This window comes from Desmodus rotundus, chromosome 1 (genome assembly GCF_022682495.2).
Source record: "Desmodus rotundus isolate HL8 chromosome 1, HLdesRot8A.1, whole genome shotgun sequence".
Lineage (NCBI taxonomy): Eukaryota > Metazoa > Chordata > Mammalia > Chiroptera > Phyllostomidae > Desmodus > Desmodus rotundus.
The window spans coordinates 138,868,411-138,891,621 of NC_071387.1; the positions used below are offsets into that span (position 1 = coordinate 138,868,411).

General features: G+C 37.4%; 1 long non-coding RNA gene across 1 annotated transcript in view; it reads left to right on the forward strand.

Moving 5' to 3' along the window:
- Positions 1-21,926, forward strand: part of LOC128780855 (uncharacterized) — a 55,564-nt gene extending 33,638 nt beyond the window's left edge. Inside the window, exons 2-3 of the long non-coding RNA XR_008426828.1 lie at positions 13,195-13,265; positions 21,858-21,926. This is a non-coding gene — a long non-coding RNA (uncharacterized lncRNA). The remainder of the gene's footprint in view (positions 1-13,194; positions 13,266-21,857) is intronic.
- Positions 21,927-23,211: the final 1,285 nt, after the last annotated feature.

The window sequence follows — 23,211 nt, forward strand, 5'->3', positions numbered from 1 at the left end:
TAAATTCAGATAATCAATTTCTAATTCTTGCAAGGTCAAAAACTTTTCTCACATATAGCAATCACATGACTACCAATGAATGCATAGGTCACCCACTTTACAGTTTTGATAAAAGCAAAAAATGACAGGAAAATATAGCCATTTTAAATAGATATAACAGTCCATTCTGAAACCAATACAGAGAGCATCAGTAAATATTCCAACTTTTCTTTCTTTACTATCATAGTTATGACTTCAACATTTATTCCCTTTCTCTCACCTTCCCTCCTTTTCTCCTAACCCCCTAAAGACTCATTTTAGATTCCAAAGTACTTTCTGCATTTTCAAGGCTCTCACTCAGCACTCCCACGCCCTAAGGCCTCAGTTCTCTGTAGACCCTAATCTCTAGCAGGCTGCAAAGCTCAAAGGAACTTGGGCTTAAAAAAGTGTCTTAAAGAGTGGAAAAGTCTAACAGGGTTCAGAGGAGTAAAAACAAACTGGTTATAGTGTGTAGAGGAAGTCCAGTGGGAGAAGTGATTCTCGGCTATGATGGTGGTGAAGTGTTAGGGGTGGTGGAAGATTGCACTCAGATGGGAGCAGAAAGCTAAGGGCGAAGTGTGGATGATGGCCTTTGTGGAAGATGGGAAATATTTGGCGAACACTGGAAGAAGACATGCTCTGAGGTTGTTGGTGAGACATTTAAAACAGGGGAAAGTATGAAAAGAATGTTCGGTACTTAACCGGTGTTGAGCCTGCGTTAATGATGCTGTTGTGTGCTGTGGGGGACTAGCGCAAGGCCTGCGGATATGCTGCTCGTCATTGTGACCCACATGTGGTTGTACATTTATAGCACAGCAGGACTACTGGCTCACCTGTCTGGTGTCTAAGTGGCAAACGGGAACTCGACACTTTGTATTTCACACCACAGGTGTGTTTTTACAAGGAAAATACTGAATGGTATGAATTGCCACTTTGAGTTTGACAAAAAAAAAAAGTCTTTTGTTTAGCCAAGAAAGCAAGCGCTATATTTCACTTGCAAACAACAGAAAGAATGTCTAACTATGGCTTTTAAAACCCAATGGAGAGGTTAGGTTTGCTTCTATAGACTTACTTAAATTGGTGATTTGGATTGCTAACCTAAAGTGGCTTTTTGCTTTTTATGTTTTTGGTTATTTATAGATGCACGAAAAAACATGGATCATTGGCTAGGCCTCTCTGTCAGACCAACACTGGTCGTTCCTTCCCATTCTACGTATTTCCTCTCATTCACTGGGAAATCCTCTGGCTGATGCCTTTGGCCTCTGCCTCCACACCTTTAAAGAGCACCTGTATATTGCACTTTGGTTTAAGACATTATTTCTGGAATGTTCACTAAGAAAAGTGAGGATTTGGTTCTGTTTCATCTACCATTCATGACATTTCCTTTCCTCCATCCCCCCAAAAAGTTGTAGCAAAGTTTGAGTAGATCAACATTAAGTGTGATGAAGTAAATGGTATTCAGAAGTGAGCTGTATACTCTTTTTATTTTTCTTTTTTCACACAAAAGTAGAGAAGAAACAGCTGGGAATATTGAGTGTGCAGCACTCCCAAATATTCCAAATTGGTTTGGAATTCTAGGTTAAAGAAAATTATCTCTCAGAAATTTGAAGTTATTGTCCTAGTAAATTTGCTTTCCATTATTTCTTTGGAGATTCCCAAAACACTTTAAATATTTAATGGTTTGTTTATGACTCTCTCTCCTTTCTGGAAGCCTATAGAATATTCTCTCTATGCTCTGAACTTTCCCAGTGACGTGTTTCATCGAGTTGGACATTCAGAGGGCCCATTCAATTGGAAATTACTATTCTTCAGTTTTGGGAAAATTGCCTGATGTATTTCTTTAATGCTTTTCTTGCTTTTATTGTTTTTTCCTGGAATTCTTATTATTTGGATATTAGTGATAGTTTTTTGAGGTTTTACTTACTAGTATGATCTGTTTTTTCAAGTTGGTTTTTGAAAAAGATTTTATTTATGTTTATAGACAGAGAGGAAGGGAGAAAGAGAGGGAGTAAAACACTGATGTGTGGTTGTCTCTTGTGCGCCCCCTACTGGAAACCTCACCTGCAACCCAGGCATTTGCCCTGATTGGGAATCGAACCAGTGACCTTTTGGTTTGCAGGCCCATACTCAGTCCACTGAGCCAAACCAGCGAGGGCAAAGTTGATTATTTTTTTAAATTTGATTTTATTCTCCTTCATGTTAGAGACTTTCCTAAGAAAATTTACATTTACAAGGCATTAAAATGCTAATTGGAAATTCTGAACATTTAGATCAGGCCTATCAATTGTGCAATTTACTCTAAGGTGGCCTGGTAGGGCTGTTTTCTCTAGGAACCCCTGGTATTGATATCTTCAGGTCCTTCCTTATTGGATGGCCAAACTCCCAAGTTGAGTATCATCCAACCATCTTGCTGGAGGGCGTCTGGTTATTCTGGGATTCTGGTAAGTGAGGAATTCTGGGAATGAGGGTGGGACAGAGCTGTGTATTCACTTATTACTCCTGGCTCCCTGCATAGTCTTGCTCTCAACTGTGCCTGTAAACCCTGAGTTCAAAGATCCTCTTTTACCTTCTTCTGTGAACATAAAATTCCACGTTTTTAGAAGAAAGTTCTTCGGCTACACAGAGTGGGAGAGAGCGAAGGTATCTGTGGGCTTTAACTATTTCTAATACTGATTTTCAACCACCCTGTCCTTCTTTAGTTCTTTTTTCACCTTCTTCCAGAGGTAATTAACTGGGTCTTCAATTACTTTTTGTGAGTTCTGCATGTGATTGTTTCTTTCCTTTCTCTATGGCCAGCTCAGGATTCCCATTTCTTATAACTCCCAACTTGACCCTCTACTTCCCAGGTTCAGAATTTTGTTGCTGCTGTCTTCTCTCCTATATTTATTCATTTTCTTTTTCTTCTATGTTTATGCCTTTAAGTAGTACTTTATTGTCATTTAATGGGGTTTCAGGAAGAAGCAAGAGTAAAAGGAAGTATTCTGAGTACTTAGAACTCTAACATTTTTAAATAGTATTGTATTATTCATCTTTGAAATGGTTACTTTCTCTCACTTGAGCCTATATTTGATATATCTTCTTAGAATTTTAACAGAAACATTCCCTTCCACACTGGACAATATGGAAAAGAATCTTAAAATTTCACAAATGCAAGCTGAATCTCTTTATTACTCTGGTTCTATAATAGCCAACTAACCTCAAACTTTTAGCCTGGATATATATGTTTTATATACTTCAATCCACATTGTTTGAAGTAGCATTAAAAGTTGAGGTGAGTTGGTTTCAAGGCAGTTCTAACACAGCTAAGCAATCTACCACAATTCTAGCAGATAGAAACATGAATGCTGACAATGTCATTGCCAACAAATTGAGAGGAGAGATGAGTAGTTTAGCTCTTCAAATTTTGGCATAAAAGTCATCCATAATATACAAAAATCAGTAATCACACATGTTTTTGAAATGGGGTTTTATTTAATGAATCCTAACAGGAATATAATCCCTGTATTTAATTGAAAAATATTTTATCTATTTGAATACATAAGTTTTTATTTTCTTTTTCAATTTGTGGCTCTACAAACATTTTACAAACATTAGAACTGCTGGCAATATTATGAGTTATAACACAGGCTAATTAGAATTGCAATGAGGATTTTAAAGGAAAAAAAGAAATGTACAAACACTTTTAAGGTATTAAATTGTTCAAAAAGGCATTCTTCTTATTCCCAAATCCATATGACACTTCATAAAATGCTAGTTATTGTCTATTTGGTTATTTTGCAGAGTAATGTGCAAATAGTTAAAACAAGGCATTTTTTAATTTTGTTTGCAAGATATTTCTCTCTCATGGCTGCTCTTATTAAGTAGCTAGTTTTTGTACTGTGTGTGTGGGAATTAGTGGTACACGAGGGATTAGAGACTGTTCAGAGACATAAAAGAATCCACCTTTTAGGAACTGATGTTAAAACAGCTTGGAAACCCCTGATACTGATGTTTCTCAAGAATTACTTTAAGTAATTTAGAATTCTGAGCCAATATATCTATGCTGAAAAATAATAAGTCTCTGAATTTGCTTCTCTGCAGCCTTATCTTCTGCCTACTTGGTTCAAAAGAACAAAATACTTCTTGTTGATCCAGATAGATTAGTATGAGTTAACTAGAATAGCAGTTCTTCTGCTTAAGACAATCCCACTATGAGAAGATATTGATTTCACTTTTTAGAAGTTTTTCTATTTTGTAATGTCTTTTTATGCCTGGATGGGTTTCCCCTGCCCTGGCCCCTCCCAGTTAAGACTCCAGAAAACAATTTGACATGTAGTACTTGGAGCACAGGAGGAGCCCAAACAGACAAGACATGATTTCCTCACTTACCAAGGAGTCATGTACCTAGTACCTCCTCTGTTTGGATCACAAGAGAGATTCGAGATGTCGAGACAGGAGGCTGGTGGTTGCTAATGTACATGCCCGTATACTAAAGCTCATGAACTGTACTCACACAAAAGCTTCTTAGATCCTTTTATAGCAGTTGTTTAAGTTTCTATTGTAAAAACACAATGGATTATTTTCTCATCCCCCTACCTACACTATTTCAAAACTATTTTAAAAGAAGAGAGGGAGGGACAAATCTAGGGGCAAGTCGCAGGGGCACTGGCAGTCAGCAGGTGAGAGAGGTTGCAGGCTGAGAACCCTCTGTGATCCCTGCGGGCGGCACTGCACTACTCAGAATAATGATGGCGGTAATGGTAATAATACAATGGTGATGATGATAATGGTCGGCACTGAATTGGCTTTAATTTCCTGAGTGGTTTCTATGTTCCAGGATTCGCTTTATGTGAACTTTCATACTTGACTCCTATGATACATCAATGGAATACGTATTAATGTTTTCTTCATTTTATAAAAAACAGGTACAGAGAAGTAATTTGCACAAGGTCACATGATTAAAAGAGGCAGAGGCAGGATATACACTCCTACAGCTACATTATGCTCTACTGAATAGCTTTCATTTGATGGCTCCAAATCATCAAGAAAATACTAAATTTTATTCAGTATTTTTTGGTTAAGAAGATAACAAATAGTGTAGCATAATTAGAGATTCCTCTAATGACATCTTATAAATGTCAGTTTCATAGAAAGTCTACTTATTAAGAATCAGTCATTCTCTTTTATCATTCTCTGCTATCAAAATGGAAGTATATGTCAGGGACAATTAAACGAGGTCCAGGGACAGACTGCTCAAGGATAGAGACTAAATAATTGATGTGCATTTGTTACGGGGTGTAGGCAAATCAGAAGGGTTTGATGAGTGACATTTGGGATGCCCACGACAAGGTGGGATACTGCTACAAAGCTTTAGTGAATGTTACGGAGAATTCGTTTGAGGCTAGGAAAGACTTTCAAATTTGTCTCAGGGAAAATTTGTTTATAAAAGGAAAACAATATAAATATAAGTGAAGTAGAATAAATACCATATAATTTCATTCATTTGTGGGATCTAATAAACAAACAACTAACAAGCAGAATAAAAATAGACTTGTAGATAGAGAACAGGCTGATAGCCCTAGGGTGGGGGGGATGGGGGTAGAGAGGACAAGAAAAAAAAGAAAAGGACTCATGGACATGGACAACAGTGTGGTGATTGTGGGGGAAGGGGATGGGCAAAGGTGAAAGAGGGTATAAGTGGGATAAGTGGTAATGGAAAAAATACAATAAAAATATTACTCCTCAAAAAAAATCAAAACATAGGGAAAATCCTGGAAAGCAACGCAATCACTACAGTTGGGCATAGACAGTGACAATTGTTTTTTTCTCCTATGAATGAGTAATGTCTTGGATAATTAAAGAAAAATTAGTCAATATATCCTATCAGGTGGCAGTGTCCACAGTGTGGTTGATGTGCCCATTACTAGAAAACCACAAAAGGAATTCCTGCTATCTCAGCCTCAAAAATGGGGCTAATCTTCTTTTACGTAATTGATTTTTATCAAGTTGAAAATTAATCAGTTCCTTATTAGATGAAATTTGCTATATGTGTATCGAGATATACATGACTGCTAACAATTTGGATGACAAATGTATTAAGCTGAACAGATTATGAAAATTTTTTTTAAATAGCCAACAAAAGCTAGAACTAAGTCAACCAAGAGTGACTACATGCAAATATATTAATGACCAAAACTTAACAATACATGTATGATTAGAAAAAACCCTGACTTGGAAGAACTATGGCTGGAAATAACCTGGCAGGAGTATGGAGTGAAATAAGAATCAGACACCTAAATGTGGAATATATACATGAGTTTATAACACCTAAGGTTATTAAAAATAGTTAATTTTATACCGCGTCTAATGGTTTCATGGATGAGGTTAAACCAGGATTGGAAGAACACTCTAGTCAAATGTTCAAAAAAAAAAAAATCCCTAAGCAATGGCTGAACTAAAATGCACAGAAGAATGATATTAACATATCTGAATTTCACACTTCTTAAACAATTTTTAAAGTGTACCAGGCATCTTAGTTATGATGATAATTTAAATAATATTTAAAAAATGACTTAGTATTCCAGAATGGAATATAGAAAACCTAAAGTCAGCCCTTAAAGATAATTTCATGTTCCATTTTTTAAAACATGTTGTACATGATATTTATACTATATTTTTTTCCTGTATTTTCTACCTTTTTTTCACTGCATTGCTTTGACTTTACATGCTATTTGTGGTGGGGACTATTGATTTTTAATGCTCTCAAGTTGGATTGTGATTTATCATCATAGGTCAAAGACACAAAAGGTGTAATTTAATACATTTTATAAACAACATTGACATTATATAATTATATCTTAACTTAATGCATAAACAATATGATTCTTAGTTACTACAAAGTTTCTGTTTAAAACAATGCAATAAAGGTTAATTAAATCTATAGTTTAGTGTGGCTCTAAATATCTTATCCTACAGTTCATTTTATGGTAAATAGACTTGAGATATTATTTTTGAGAGAAATTTAGACATACTCAATGTTATCCCAAATAATATCCAAAATTTGAAAACAGGTATTTGACATTTGGAAGGTGTCAAAGTAAGTAGAAACACCTAACATTTATGCACGTACTTAAACACAAATCCAACTCTCTCTTATTTTATGAAAAATCATTAATTTGTACTGGGCATATTTATACTGTATAGCAGTAATAAAAACTAGACAGAGTAGGGAATAATTAGAAGGGTAGTTCTGTTTTTTTCTAGGAGGAATTTTTAGGAGGAAATAGGTGAACAGTACATAGAAAAATTCTCATTCTTTTTGGTTAAGTTGGATCTGAAAGCAACATACATATTCATATGCTTCATGGACATTTGGATTTAGAAATAACATAGATTATACCCTTATTATAAGCAATAATATATTTAGAGTAGTAGTTCTCAGTTTCATTCTATGAATACTCCTTCTTTCCACATCTCCTATTCATAAATGTAAAATTCTTCCTCCCATTTCCTAGGTTCTGATACACTTCTTTCCATGCCAACCTAGCTTGAGAAGTACTAATTTAGAACATGAGTCTGAAAACAGTGACTCAGTTTTGCTTTTGGGAATAACCTCTCCCTCTTTTAGTCCATATAGTTTAGTTGAGCTAATTTAGCTGCCAATCTAACCTAGGGAGTTGAGAGTGCCTCATATGGATTATTATTTTTTATGGCTGCAGTTCAGAAATTGATGCATGAAGGAAGTAGGTGCAAATGATTGAACTCCAGGAGGAAATTTGGCATTAACTTATATGAAAAAGCCTTATTTATTTATTTACTGTGGGATTGTTTTCTGTTACAATAATACAAGTCTGAAAATGTCAGTACCCACAAGATAGAGAAGTCATGCTCAAAATATAGCCATTGTAGAATGAAACTGCGCCAAGAGCCAGAAAATGATGGAATATGGATCATATTGTTTAAGCCTCTGGGTCCAACCATGCCTGAAGCTAACATTTCCTCTGCAATTCTCAGTCATAGGAAATAGCAAATTAGTGCCTTCTATTTTTTTCTTTGCTTTACTGAATTGATATAGCTTTTTGTCCATTGCAAGCAAAAACATTCTGACTACTTACAGAGATATGTACATACAGCAATTAATTCTTTACTAATCTGTTTGTCATATATATATGATGCACACATATATGTATATATGACACACACACAGAGCTCACATAGTTCTCCCAGTCGCCATCAACTTCCCTATCATATTTTCATTGATGATCTGAAGTCTCTTCCCTTTTAAAGGTGATTTTAATTTTGAGAAAAGCCAGAAGTTGCAGGTGCCAAATCTGGGCTGTAGGGGGCTGAGTCACCTGGGTGATTTGATGTTTCGCAAAAATCTTTGCCCGAGATGTGATGCATGAGCAGGTGTGTTGTCCTGATGAAGCTGCCAATTACCAGTTGCCCGTAGGTGTGGCCTTCTGAATCATCCAAAGAGTTTCTGTGGTGGTCTGTTCAAGCTGAACACAAAATTTCATGCAGACTCATTGCTGTAGTCACTCAGTCATTTTGAATGCGATGGCCACACAGTACACATGCTCACTCAAGGGCATCTACTGCCCCCACTGACTAATACAGTGAAGTTGTCATTGTCCACACATGCACATTCCAGTCCACTCTCCTTGGCTGCCAGGTTACATCCATGTCGTGCAAACTGTTCTCGTTATTATTAACAGCGGCTGGACTTTTTCTGGACAGACCTTCATATGTGTGTGTGTGATGCAATATAATTTTACTTCAGCTTGTTACTTCTCTTTTCCACAAGCTCTCTATCATCATGGGTAATGATTATATATTCAATAACTATAAATATAAATTATTCTTGGAGTACAATCATTTTCTTTAGGTTGGATGCTAACAATCATATCCCCTTAAACCAGAGTTGTTAGCTTATTATCCTGTTTACCTTCAACCTCTTTATCATTGATACTGACATTATCATTTTGTATTCAGTTTATGTTTCTCCTCCTACTTTGTGATACCATACCATACTTTATGATCTATGGCTTGGATATTTTGTTCCCAATTCTCTTTTTTTCCAACTAGGTTTTTGCTTTTGAGGTGTTATTTGACTTACAGCTCCTTTTCCTTTCTTGTATTTACTGTATCTCTCACTGCTAACCCTTAACTTACCCCTTCGTTCCTTAGCTGTTCCTTTGCTAATTCCTTCCCTCCTTTTTTTCTTTTTTCCCACCAGTCTTATTCCAGGAGATACACGCATGAAAGTTTTTTTTGGATTAGGCATCTTTGGATTTCCTAGTATGGTGTGTCAGCACACATTAAACATTCAATAAATGTTTATTGAATTTCTATAAACTTACCTTACTAAAATAGCATTCTAGAGTTCTATGAAAATTAATGCTGTTTCAAAGCTGTCTGATTTATGCCCAGAGAGCAGATTAGATAAGGAAAGATGTGCAATTTCTCATCTTACCTTCAACATATAGGTAATACCTTTTACCACTCACTGCTGTTTGGAAGGTGGTAGCAGATGTGTCTCTTCAGTGAGGGCGAGTCTTTCTATACATGCTCTAACAGCCGAACAATGAAATGTCAAATGGTGGTAAGTGATTATTTATCTTTCAGCACAAGTTCCTGTTTTATTTCATCCGTTTTTTAAAGTTTATGAGACTCTGGGGAGACAATTAGGAAGAGAAGGCAGCCATACCTTTGGCATTGTGATAGTTATACTCTGTTTCAGATACTCTCCTGTGCTCATTGACCAGGTTCTGCCCATATGAGAGACCTCTAATGACCCACCTGCTCGCTTTCCTCAGTCAGTCTTCCCTTTGTCTAAGCTTGCATCCTGGCTCGGCTAGAATTTTTGTCAGTCACCTTCAAGCAGTTCTAATGCCCTAGATTGTCTTCTGTCTTTAACGATCTGCTTTGTCTAGATCAACCCCTGGCCAATTTATCCTTTTTATGCTCTTAGGCTATAGGCTATCCACAGAAAGTACTAAGTATGTTGATTTGACTCGCTGTGGCCTCTAATGTACGTTTTAACTCACAGCGAATAGTAAAATTTTTATTCATTTATCAATTTCCTAGTAGCAGTTTTTTGAAATTTCTGATTTCTGTAATGCTTTAATCTCATTTTGTCAGTTCCAATCATGTCAGATAACCGTAACCCTGTTTCACAAAAAGGCTAGAGGCCATTGCTTTAGTCACACCTCTGTCCACCTTCTCTCTTCATTACTCACAAGTACCCTTTGTTGATATTCGTCTTTCTTCTTTGCTTCCTTCCTTGTCTGAGGAAGACTTGCCCTGTCCTCTCTTCAGGGCTAACCACAATCCAATTTCTCCTCAAAGACCCCGCTCACTCATTTCTTTCTTAATTATAACATCTCCAACTTCTCCATCTTCACACTTTTTCTTCCTCCAACCTGCAAAGGTCTCATCTCACTTTCACCTTTGTCAAAATTTTGAATGCAGGAATAACAACCACTTGTCTCTTCATAATTCTGTACTCTACTTTTAAGCCACTATTTATAATATTTAGCTTTGTTACCTTGAGGCTACTGAAATCCTTTCCTTAAATTTCACTGACAGGCTCCTAACTGCCAAATCCAACAACTTATTTTCTGTTTTTATTCTCTGAACTTTTGGCTTTGTTTGCTGTCATTAGAGTTTTTTCTCCCTTTGCTGCAGCATCCTGACAATCTCAATTTTCTTAGCAGTAGGTTCTTCCTGCATCTCCACACTCCCATGTCTACTTTATCTTCCCCGTACCTCTGCGTGGAGACCTTATATACTGCTGGTTTATTATTACACTGTGATGTTCGAAAACTAGGAAAGGGTCTAAACGCCACAGCCTGGCAGTCAGGGGCAGCTCCCTTGGCCCTGCTTCTCTTCCCTGCCTACTTCAGCTTGCTCACCTTAGCTATCCATCCCAGTGGGGATCCTCCGCTCTACCCGAACTACATTGTTTGCTTTACTAAACTAGTTCTTGTGGTTAGAATACTTCTCTTTTGCCACCTAAAACATCTATGGCTGGGAAAAGTAACTATTAGAAGCCACCACAAAGCTTTTGTTAAAATTTCCAAGCATCTGTGATAAACAAAAACATCAACTCACTCCTACTTGCTCTGAAAAATATTCTTCCTTTGATGGGGAAAGATAATAATATTCATTTAATTCCAGATGAGATATCCAAAGCATATTGTTTGTTCTGTGTTATAGAATATCCAGTGTGCCAGGACCGAGCTAGGTTTAGGGGTAGCCTAAATGAGAAAACAGTCCCTGCTCAAAGGGACCTCAAAGCTAACCTGTGCATTGGGACATTAAGCCTCACTTTAGCTCATTTCGGAAAGCTTTAGTAGTTGGAGTGTAGTTACCTTTTCTAAAAAATTAAAATACCCCTAAAGGGGAGGGGAAATGGGGACATTTGTAGTAGTGCCTACAATGAAAATGAAGTTAAAAAATTAAAATACTCCTACTCATGGGAGGTAAGTAGATGTTTTATTAGTATCCTTAGAATCATGGCAAGTTTATTTATTTGTTTATTTATTTACCCAATTCAGTGATACTTTTGGCTCAGCATGTGAAATTTAATTATTTTTCATGTTTTATTGCCCATTACCCACTTCTGGAGTATGGAAAAATCCACATTAGTGAGTTTAAAATTAGTTTATGACTTATTAATTTACTAAATAAAAATTTAAAGGTTTTTAACATGAGAATCATGTGTTCCAAAGAGAAAATATGTTAGATACATATTTAATCTATCTCCTAATGGAAATGCACAGAATCCCTTAAATGAAGAATGTTTATCCAAATATACAGTTACCCTATTTAATAGTTAATTTTTGGCTTTAGGGGTCATGCTAGGTAAAATATGTAATAGTACATCATGGAATCATATTCATGTAAAAGACACAGAACACTTACTCTGTGTGTGAGCCAGACACTGGGCATTTGTCATAAATGCCAGTGGCTTGCACACCTCAGTTTAAAATGTATGGACTGTCATGTATGAACACCTCCAAATATCGTGTCCTTTACAAGTAAAAGTGACTGGTGAATAGCAACACAAATTTAATTTTTTCCTTGTAATTCAGCTATACTCCTTTGTGAAGAGTCATTATTAATTTATCTGGTGATTTCTACTGATTTAAAGTGCATTTTTGATAAATCATATTTTATACACAATAAACTACCTTTCCTAAATTTTCTTGCATTCTTTAGGTTCCATTTGGGTGTAAAGAATACATGTCTTATATAATGTATATTGCATATTGCACCATATATGTGCATATAATTTGCTTTTTCTTATATTACTCTAAAGGCAATTGTTGAGATTAGTGTTCAAGGAGCTATGTCTTCCCATGAAATAGTTTAAAATCCTAAAAATATGTTAAAAAAAGCATTCAGGATAAAACAAATCTTGGAGTTATATCAGGGACCCTAAAAAATCTGAATGAGTTCTTCTTATTTATACTATTTTGAGGCTGATGTATGCCAATATACAAGTCACAGAATTACTTCATTGGGTGCCTTCTGTACCATTTACCTAATGAAAATATTTGCAGGGATAATGAAGTCACAACTGCCACAAAAGTCTTATAAGGTTGTAAAAAGTTGTTGTGATTGGGGCTGGATGTGGAAGACACGTGACCTCTGTGGCCTTTATAAAGCCTGAGGTTCCAATACGTGTGCCCTTGTATCAGCCTCTGGTCTTCTGGGGCGTGCATTTGACTTCAAACACTATTTGGCGCGGGAGTGAGGTGAAGGCTTTCCGTGCTGCGACAGTGACTGTTGCCTGGGAGTCTGTCTCACTAGAGTTCTGATCGCCTGCCTTGCCTCCTACATAAATGCTTTTTTATTTTTAACTAAGAATCAGTTTCCCTTGAGATGGAACTCCTTTGGACAACAAGTCCTCTGACCTGAGCCCAGATGTCATTTCTTGTACATTAGGGAACTAATGAGGCATTTCTAGTATGTCTGAAAAATCCTTAGCACATGAAGTCTTTGAAATTACTATTTCTTCTGTTAGGAACATAATGGGGATACATGATTGAAAAGGTTGGTCCGGTCTTTAAAATGTCTAAATATATACACAGGGGAGATAAGAAAATGGTTATCAAAGCAGATTTTCCATTCTCCCTGTGCACTTAACCCACTCAGAAGAACAGCTAACACTCTCTATTCTATTCACAGACCACGCTGTCTTTGCCCAGGACCTGCTGAGCACACAGGGCTAACAAGCTGCTAGCCTGCTCTACTGGCTGGTATGTTTTTACAGGTCTACTTCTAGTTAGTTTATATGCTTACCTCAGTGTATTCTCAGACTGCTTGTGTCTATTATTATAATTATGTAATTTACTTGCTAATCTATGAATTAATGTAGTGTCAGTGTGAAAAGAGAGTTGTTTCTATGATCACTAATTAGAATGCTTTGGAAAGCCTTGAGAGAAGTGAACTGCTAAAAAAACCACTGTGTTTGCTGTCAAATTAGGTGTGAGAAAGCCAAATATAAACAGTTGAAAGAAAAGTTATCAAAATATAGATATTTATCTTTCGATAACATTTTAAAACTCTTGTTTAAAAAACCCTAAGTAGAAATTATATATAATGATTTGTATGTATTGTTAGTGAAAGAAGGAAAACAGGTTATGATGAGCAGATCCATACAATTGCTAAGACCTTGTCTTACATCAAAAATATTAGATAATGTGCTTTATTTTTTGCATAAAGTGAAATATTTAAGGTATTATGTACATGTTCTTTGATTTCTACTTTTTGAAATATCTGACCAATGACTGTTCTAGGTAGCTGAAAACCCTGTCTATTGCAAATGCTTTAGTCCAGGTAGCAATCTTTGCAGCTTATTTCAATTTGGAATAAATCCCCAAATCCCCATAGGAAGAAGCAGACATTTTGCTTGGTTAAGCTGAATTTCCTTAGCATACTACAATCTTCTGGATGGAGTTTCCACTACCTCCCCAGCATTATTTTCCACCTTTTTCCCATTCATCTGAAGCTATGGCCACATCTGACTTCTGACTATTCACTGATGATGTCATACACTTAATCCTTCACATTACATTATTTGGGATGCCGTCATCCTCCTGCCCACCTGAGCCATCTGCTTTGTCCACTAGCAAAGTCCTCCTCAAATACTCCAGGTCAAGTATTCACCTCCTTTCTGTAATTATCCCAGCAGGGAACTCCCTTAGTCTTACAGGAGTACTTTGTTTTAGCACTTAATCACTTGCCTTGCAAGATGATATTTTCATGCTGTTTTTGTCTCAGTCAGTCTAAGCTCCTTAAAGGTGAAAAAAACATGTATTGATTGTTTCTGTATCCCCAGATCCTGGCAAATACTAAGTATTCAGGCAATGTGTATACAGTGAAGTAACAAACAGATGAAATTTGTTACAGATTGAACTAACAACTAGAATCTTCAGAGATAAGGACCCCCTCCTTTGTCTCTATTTTCCTTTTCTCTATTTTCCTTTTACCACATTCTTGACTTCATTGTCTCAACTTTTATACCTCTCATTAATCCTAACCCCAGTGCATTTCACCTTCAGCCCCCACAAACATAAGGGATAATTTTGAAAAGAAGGTGAACAACACTGGCAGGGAATTTTAGAAGGAATTAAACTCTCAGATGGTGGGTTTGACCAGATTAAATTTAAGCCTCCCTCTTGCCCTCATATTCTGTGAGTTATCTTTCAGCAGGTATTAGTTCCTTAACGAATTTATGGGACCCTTTACACCCCACCATGTTCCACTCTATTTTGCTCTATAACCACGACCCTGTTATGGAGCCTCTCTTTCATCACCTGATTAGGGATAAACAAGAGCAAGGGGATGAAGTCCCCACTCACCATCCTATCTACCTGGCGGGTGGCGGGGCTTGTTTCCATAGCTCCACAGGCTACTTTCTCTTGTATGAAGTAAGAAGCATGCTAAAACTCGTGTATGTGTGCATGTGTGTGAGTATGTTCCTACTCTGCAGCCATAATCTACATGGAACAGAAAGGACCGTGTACTTCACTGTGTAGAAAGGAAGTAGTAAGAAGAACATAGTTACCTCTCACTGCTGAATGTATTCAGATAGACTGGGTTGTGAAGATGATCTGATGCATCTATCTGGTTATTCCTGAGTATGAGAGCTGGCAGCAGCAGAGTTAACTCAGGATGAGCTGAGCCTTCTTAGACGTAGAGAGAGACTTGACTTTGGATAGTGAACACACAATACAATATACAGATGATGTGTTATAGAGTTGTACACCTGAAACCTATATAATCTTATTAACCAATCACATCCCAATAAATTCAATTAAAAAAAGTTGTTCTCTAAGACTAGATGAGGGTGGGGGCAGTGGGATCTTAAGGTCTAAATTTAAGTGTCAGTTTCTGTCACAAACACTGTCACGAACAGAAAGATTTCCTTATTATCAAAGAGTACAGCAGTCCTTCCTTATCCATGGGGGTATGTTACAAGCCCCCCAGTGGATGCCTGAAACTGTGGGTAGTACTGAACTCTGTATGTACCGTTTTCCCTATACATACATACCAATGATAAAGTTTAATTTACATATTAGGCACACTAAGAAATTAGTAACCATGACTACTAATGAAATAGAACAATTATAACAATATACTTTAATAAAAGTTATGTGAACATGGTCTCTTTCTAAAAGTATCTTAGTGCACTGTCCTCACCCTGGCTCTTGTTGGGATGTGAGAAGACACAGGGCCTGCGCAATGGTGCGAAGTGAGGTGAATGGCATGGGCAGTGTGAGGTGCTGTAAGGCCACTGTTAACCGTCTGACAGTGTGTCAGACGGAGGATCATCTGCTTCAGGCGGCCCCAGATTACCTGGCCATGATGATTGACTATGAGCAACTGTAACCACGGGTAAAGGGGGACTACTATAATACCTTGTTATTGGTGGGGCACGTAACAGGGCTGCTAAGATAATGGATATTACCTAGGTCCAGTATTTGTAACAACTAGTACTCGGTGTCTTGATGCCCTCCAGAGCGTTCTGCTAGTTGTGGACAAAGGGTGATCATTTTCATTTCTTTGATGGTTATTCCTAAAGACATGAAGTATAATTATATTCTACTAAAAGTAATTTAAAACTCTGAAGTCTTGTGTGACTGATAAGTTTATTTTTCTAAAGCTACTTTGTTGGAAGTAATTTCATTTAAGCACAAAAAGTGGGAATTTAACCATAGGATTTTCATTATATTTACAGAAGCAAAGTTGCTAAGTCAGTTTGTTCTGGGCTCTGAAAATTTACCCTTAGTGGGGCTAGAAAATATACATTTTAAAACAGGCTGGAAATCTGATTAATGCTAGCATCACAAACTCTGTATGTGTATGAGTGTGTAAGAGAGAGAGAGAGAGAGAGACAGGGAGAGAGAGAAACTTACAAATAAACAAAATGTAATAGATCAAATGTCTATAAAGTCAAACACAACAGAAACTATAAACACTTTTAAAACTTAAAAAGCCCAGCTGAGGATATGTGGGCTAGAAGCACAGTTATATCTTTTTACTGTGCAAAATTGCATTTCATTTCAAGTTCTTGTCAAAGAAAGCTACATACATCGGACACTGAAAATGAAAACTGACATTAGCACCAGCTGTTGGGTGAAGGCACACAATATTCTCCTAAGTTTAGCTGTTAGCAGTGTCTGTAACTTGCAGTTAGCTGTGACTGATTCAAGTTTGTGTCCTTGAATTAGAGAGTGAAGAACTCTGGTAGATAAAATTAATTGATAAAATTTAACTATATCATTTAATGCACCAAAAATGAATCACATGGAGATAAAAATTAATATATATTCATAACAAAATTACCCTTTGGCTCATTGACAGCAGGGAGCAAAATAATTCTGGGATGGAGAGGAATTCAGGTCAGAGCTGAGGGACTTTGCCAGTCACACAATTACCTTGTGGCCTGAAAGGGCCAGTGTCTTGCCGCAGGCAATGCTGTCACTCTGAAGTATTCCAAAGCCCTAACCAATTCATTCAATTCCCTTCCAAAATTTTATGCATAGACGATAATCCAGGGGAACTGGGAGCTTCAGATGCCCTGTTATTAATATCTAGCATACAATATTTCATTCATAATGACTTTTGTTCCTTGGACCCTCAACAAGAAACTAAAACAAATGTGACTACACTTCATAATAAGTGACAAATCTCTCCTTGCTCCCTTTTGGTATTCATTGTGATATCATTAATCAACACTGAACTCCAGATTATAAATCCTGATGTTCCCTAGAATGCGAAAATGCATTATTCCTCTGTTATTCAGGATTGTGCATGCCACACTCTCTGTTAACACTCTTTGTTAAAAACAGCTAGAAGGTTCTAGAAAAAGCATTTAGTTTAAATTCAGCTATTCAACTATTTCGCTTTTGACACCATCACAATTTCCTTGGGATCTCATTAAGTGCTGTAAAGATTGCTTTGTCATTTCTCTATTGTCCCTGGAAAGAAAATAAATTTCCTTCTTTTTGATTTTGAACGTGTAGTCTAGGAGTGTTTATTTTTTCAATCTTTATATTATGAATATGCATATTGGTCTGTTCCAGTATCCACGGCCGATGAGGAATGTAAAAAAGGAGAAAAAAATTGTGTCCATTTGATCACTTCCTAATGGGAACATTATCCATCTGTTCTTAATAGACTGTAATCATCCCTATTTATTTTGATTTTTTTCCTAAAAGAAATTGACAAAGATAAAATAAAAGATGCATTTAGAATTTGAGAAAAATAGCTTCCTCATCATGAATTTTTCTACTAGATCAAATTTGTACCACGTCACCAATCACATCATTTAAGCAATATCAAGATTAAAATAATACTCATACAATCTGCAATCAAAAGAGAAACAGTTGGCATTTTAAAGTCTGACACACATGTTTTCCAAATGTATTTTTAAAATCAAAGCAATAGAAATATCTACTTACTAAAAAAAAGTAAAATGGGCTTATAAAATAAGTCTTAGAATGAATTTTCCTTGTGCCACACCCCAGATCCTGTTCTTAGAGGAACTACAATAAACTTTTCCAGCTGTTTTATTCCTGGTATTCACCCTGTGTTTCTAAATTAAATGGTGTTCTGTGTGTGTGTGTGTGTGTATGTGTGTTTATGTATTGATTTTAGAGAGAAAGAGAAGGAGAGTGCGATTTGTTTTTCCACTTATTTATGCATTCACTGGTTGATTCTTGTACGTGCCCTGACCAGGGAATGAACCTGCAACTTTGGCTTATAGAGACCATGCGCTAACCAACTAAGCTTCCTGGCCAGAGCTTTGTGTGTTCTTTTAAAAAATATTATTCCAACACAATTATATTATAATATTTGATTAAATATTCAGTCCTTGTATTGATGATTATATAAATACTGTTAACTGATGTGTCAAATAGCATACTCTACACACATACTCTACTCATCTTTTCATTATTGTACATGTTTTTGGTTTTCTTAGAGTTGGAAATTGCCTCACTGTTTTCACTTTCTCGCTAATTATCACAAATTCCTTTTGAACTCTTTCATGAAACTATGAAATGCCTCTAAGGCACCTTTCCCCACATGAAAAAACTATGTAATCTATCGTTTTTTTAAAATATATTTATTGATTATGCTATTACAGTTGTCCCATTTCCCCCCCTTCACTCCACTCCATCCTGCACACCCCCTCCCTGCCACATTCCCCCCCACTTTAGTTCATGTTCATGGGTCATACTTATAAGTTCTTTGGCTTCTACATTTCCTATACTATTCTTACCCTCCCCCTGTCTATTTTCTACCTACCATTTATGCTACTTATTCTCTGTACCTTTCCCCCCCTCTCCCCCTCCCAATCCCCTGTTGATAACCCTCCATGTGAGCTCCATTTCTGTGGTTCTGTTCCTGTTCTAGTTGTTTGCTTAGTTTGCTTTTGTTTTTGTTTTAGGTGTGGTTGTTAATAACTGTGAGTTTGCTGTCATTTTTACTGTTCATATTTTTTATCTTCTTTTTCTTAGATAAATCCCTTAACATTTCGTATAATAAGGGCTTGGTGATGATGAACTCCTTTAACTTGACTTTATCTGAGAAGCACTTTATCTGCCCTTCCATTCTAAATGATAGCTTTGCTGGATACAGTAATCTTAGATGTAGGTCCTTGCCTTTCATGACTTGGAATACTTCTTGCCAGCCCCTTCTTGCCTGTAAGGTCTCTTTGGAGAAATCAGCTGACAGTCTTATGGGAACTCCTTTGTAGGTAACTGTGTCCTTTTCTCTTGCTGCTTCTAAGATTCTCTCCTTCTGTTTTATCTTGGGAAATGTAATTATGATGTGCCTTGGTGTGTTCCTCCTTGGGCCCAGCTTCTTTGGGACCCTCTGAGCTTCCTGGACTTCCTGGAAGTCTATTTCCTTTGCCAGACTGGGGAAGTTCTCCTTCATTATTTGTTCAAATAAGTTTTCAAGTTTTTGTTCTTCCTCTTCTCCTTCTGGCACCCCTATAATTCGGATGTTGGAACATTTAAAAATGTCCTGGAGGTTCCTAAGCCTCTGCTCATTTTTTTGAATTCTTGTTTCTTCATTCTTTTCTGGTTGGATGTTTCTTTCTTCCTTCTGGTCCACACCATTGATTTGAGTCCCAGTTTCCTTCCCATTAATATTGGTTCCCTGTACATTTTCCTTTGTTTCTCTCAGCATAGCTTTCATTTTTTCATCTAATTTGCGGCCAAATTCAACCAATTCTGTGAGTTTCCTGATTACCAGTGTTTTGAACTGTGCATTTGATTGGTTGGCTATCTCTGTGTTGTTTAGTTATATTTTTTCTGGAGCTTTGATCTGTTCTTTCATTTGGGTCATTTTTTTGTCTTGGCACGCCTGTTATGTAAAGGGGCAGAGCCTTAGGTGTCCACCAGGGTGAGGTAACGCTCGTAGCAGTGCTGTGACACTGTATGTGGGGGAGGAGTCCAATAGGGAGCAATGGTGCTTGCTCCACTCTCTGCCGGATTACAATCACTCCCTCTGCTACCCACAATCAAATTGCACCCCTCTGGTGCTGATTCCCGACTGGGTGGCCTTGTGCATGCTCTAGGCCCCTGTAGGCCTCTCCAACGAACTCTCTTGTGAGGTTGGGAGTTTCTCCTGCTGCTGCCTCAACACCCACGGGTATTTTCTTTTTTTTTTTTTTATTGTTATTCAATTACAGTTGTATGCCTTTTCTCCCCATCCCTCCACCCTACCCCAGCTGAACCCACCTCCCTCCCCCCTCTCCACCCTCCCCCTTGGTTTTGTCCATGTGTCCTTTATAGTAGTTCCTGTAATCCCCTCTACCCACTGTCCCCGCCCCCACCCCCCCACCCCCACCCTGGCTATTGTTAGATTGTTCTTAACTTCAATGACTCTGGTTATATTTTGTTTGCTTTTTCCTTCTATTGCTTATGTTCCAGTAATCCCACGGGTGTTTTCAATCAGAGGTTTGAGGCTTTATTTCCCTGTGTTGTGCAGTCTGTTTCATTCCCCCTTTGTTCCTCCCGGTTCGTCTGCATGTGAATGCGGGACCTCCCAGTCCACAATCTGCCACCTTGCTGGGTCCTCCAGCCACCGCCTTGCCCCAAGCTCTCTCCGCCCAGCTGTGCATCTCCACCCTTCCTACTGGTCTGGATGAATGTGTCTTCTTTAACTCCTTGGTTGTCAGACTTTCACACAGTTCGATTTTCTGTCAGTTCTTGTTGTTTTCATTTTTAAATTGTTGTTGTCCTTCTTTTGGTTGTGTGAGGAGGCACAGTGTGTTTATCTATGCCTCCATCTTGGCCAGAAGTCCAGTTTGTTTGTTTGTTTTTTTAAGCCAGGGGACATCTGTATTGGAGCCCTCCCGGGCTTACTGTATACACAAGGCAGCTTGTGCTGCACAACTCCAGAATGTGCATTGACACAAACTAGGATGTGACTGGCTGCCTCCACTCCAATCCAGTTGCACAGTGCAGCAGCCCCAAGCTCCCGTGTTTACCGTTTCTGCTTGCTCCAAACTGCACCAGGTGTTCTCCAGGCCTGCTGTGTGACTGTTGTTTTGGGTCTTCTCTTTATCGTTATGGTCCCTTCAATTTCTCTCTCTGTTGTTTCCTTTTTCCTGGATTTTAGGATCTCCTCACTCTTGCTCCTCTACCTCATTTTAGTGGAGCTCTTTTCTAGTAGGTTCCAGGAAAGATTTCAAAAGATGTAAAGCTTGCATGTTTAATAGTATTTTCATTCTATTCTCACACTTGTTTGATGGTTTGGTTGGTTGTAAAATTATAGTTAGAAATTTTTTCCACAAAATTTCAAGGCATTTTACTGTGTTGATGAGAATCACTGTGTCATGTTGTATCCTGATCCTTTGTCTATAGTCTTTTGTTTTATTGTTTTATTGTTTGTGCAAGCTCTTCAGACCCAGTGCGTTAGAATTTTATGCTGACCTACCTTAGTGTGGATATTTCTTAATTTATTGTGCTTGGTATTCAGTAGTCCCTTTCAATGTGGTAACTGACCTTTAGTTGTAGGAAATATTATTCTTATAATATTATTTTTTTATCATTTTCCCCTTTTTTACCTAGAACTCTTGGTAGATAAATATTTGACTTATTGCTCTGACCTTCTAATTTTCTTATCCTTTTTTCCTATTTAACAACTCTTTGTATTTGGTATTTTTATTTTTATTTATTTATTTTTAGAGTCCTCAGCCAAGGATATGGTTATTGATTTTTATAGAGGGAGGAAGGGAGAGAGAGAGAAACATTGATGTAAGAGAGAGAAACATTATCAGATGTCTCCCGTACATACCCTGATGGAATCAAATCTAATCTATAACCCAGGTATGTGCCCAGAATGGGAATCAAACCTGCAAACTTTTGGTGCATTGGAAGACGCTCCAATCAACTGAGCCAACTGGTGAGGGCTTTTCTTTTTTTTTTTTTTGTATTTTAAAGAAGTTTCTTTCAATAAGGTTGTTGTTGACCCTTTTATCTTTTAAACTTTGTATTAAAACTTGTATATTGGCTGTTCTATTATAATATTTTTATGTGCGTTCTTTCTTTACAGCTCATTTTTTAAAGCTATAATTTTTCTTGTTTTGAGGATAGTTTCTTTTATCTCTTAAATAATATTTTTAAATTTCATTACATTATTACATTGTTCTAAGTGTCTCTTATGTGCTGTCTCTTTTTCGTGTTGGAAACTTTTATCAAATATTATTTTGTTCTTGGCAACCATTCAAATTTAGGACTGAGGACTAAAAAGCTGACGGGAAACTTCATGGTGTGTATGTGGAGTAAGTGTTATTTATAAAAAGTAGGTCTAACAGAGATCCAGAAGATTCATTGTGGGACCACTGGATGTCTTCTTGACCGTTTCTCTGATTATTTCCTCCAGAGATTAATTCAGTCTACTGCTAGAGTGTCTGGAGTCTGGGTGCTAGCATAATGAGAGTACAGGAGGGAGAGAGGGCTGGGCACTCATTGTTTAGTACATAGAATTTAATTTTATTCTCCTCACCCCTGCTTCCCCCCAGTTTTTAGCCTCTCCAGTCATTTTTTAAAGGACTAAGCATTTCATCTATTTCCAAAGCCCCCTGTGGAGGGGTCTAGGTCTAAGGAGAGGGGTTGTCTGAGGGAAGGGGTTGTTCCGATATAAATTTCTAGCTTTTAGCTTACCACTCACCAAATTCTCCACATGCACAGTCTTTCCTGAGGCTGCTCAGAATTCTACAGCATGAATTGGCTTAATCTCACAGTGTACCCCAATCCATACAAGGTCCGTCCAGAAGGTGTCCAGCTATATAATATGAAAAAATAGAGACATTTATTGAAGAAGACACAAGATACAAGAAACATTGTACATAGGACAATGATGCCTCAGTCCCTTCAAAGTAGGCACCTTGGGACCTCACACAGTTCTCCCAGTGTCTCTTCCACTATTCAAAACACTCTGCAAAATCCTTTGTTGGAATCACCATCAGCTGCCTTGTCATATTTTCCTGAATCTCATCAGTGGTCTGAATCTTGTTTCTTTTCAAAGTTGATTTTAATTTGGGGAAATGCCAGAAGTTGCAGGATGCCAAATGTGGGCTGTAGGGAGGTTGGGTCACCTGGGTGATTTGATGTTTCACCAAAAAACTCTGTATGAGAAGCGATGCATGAGCCAGTGCATTGTCGTGATGAAGCTGTCAGG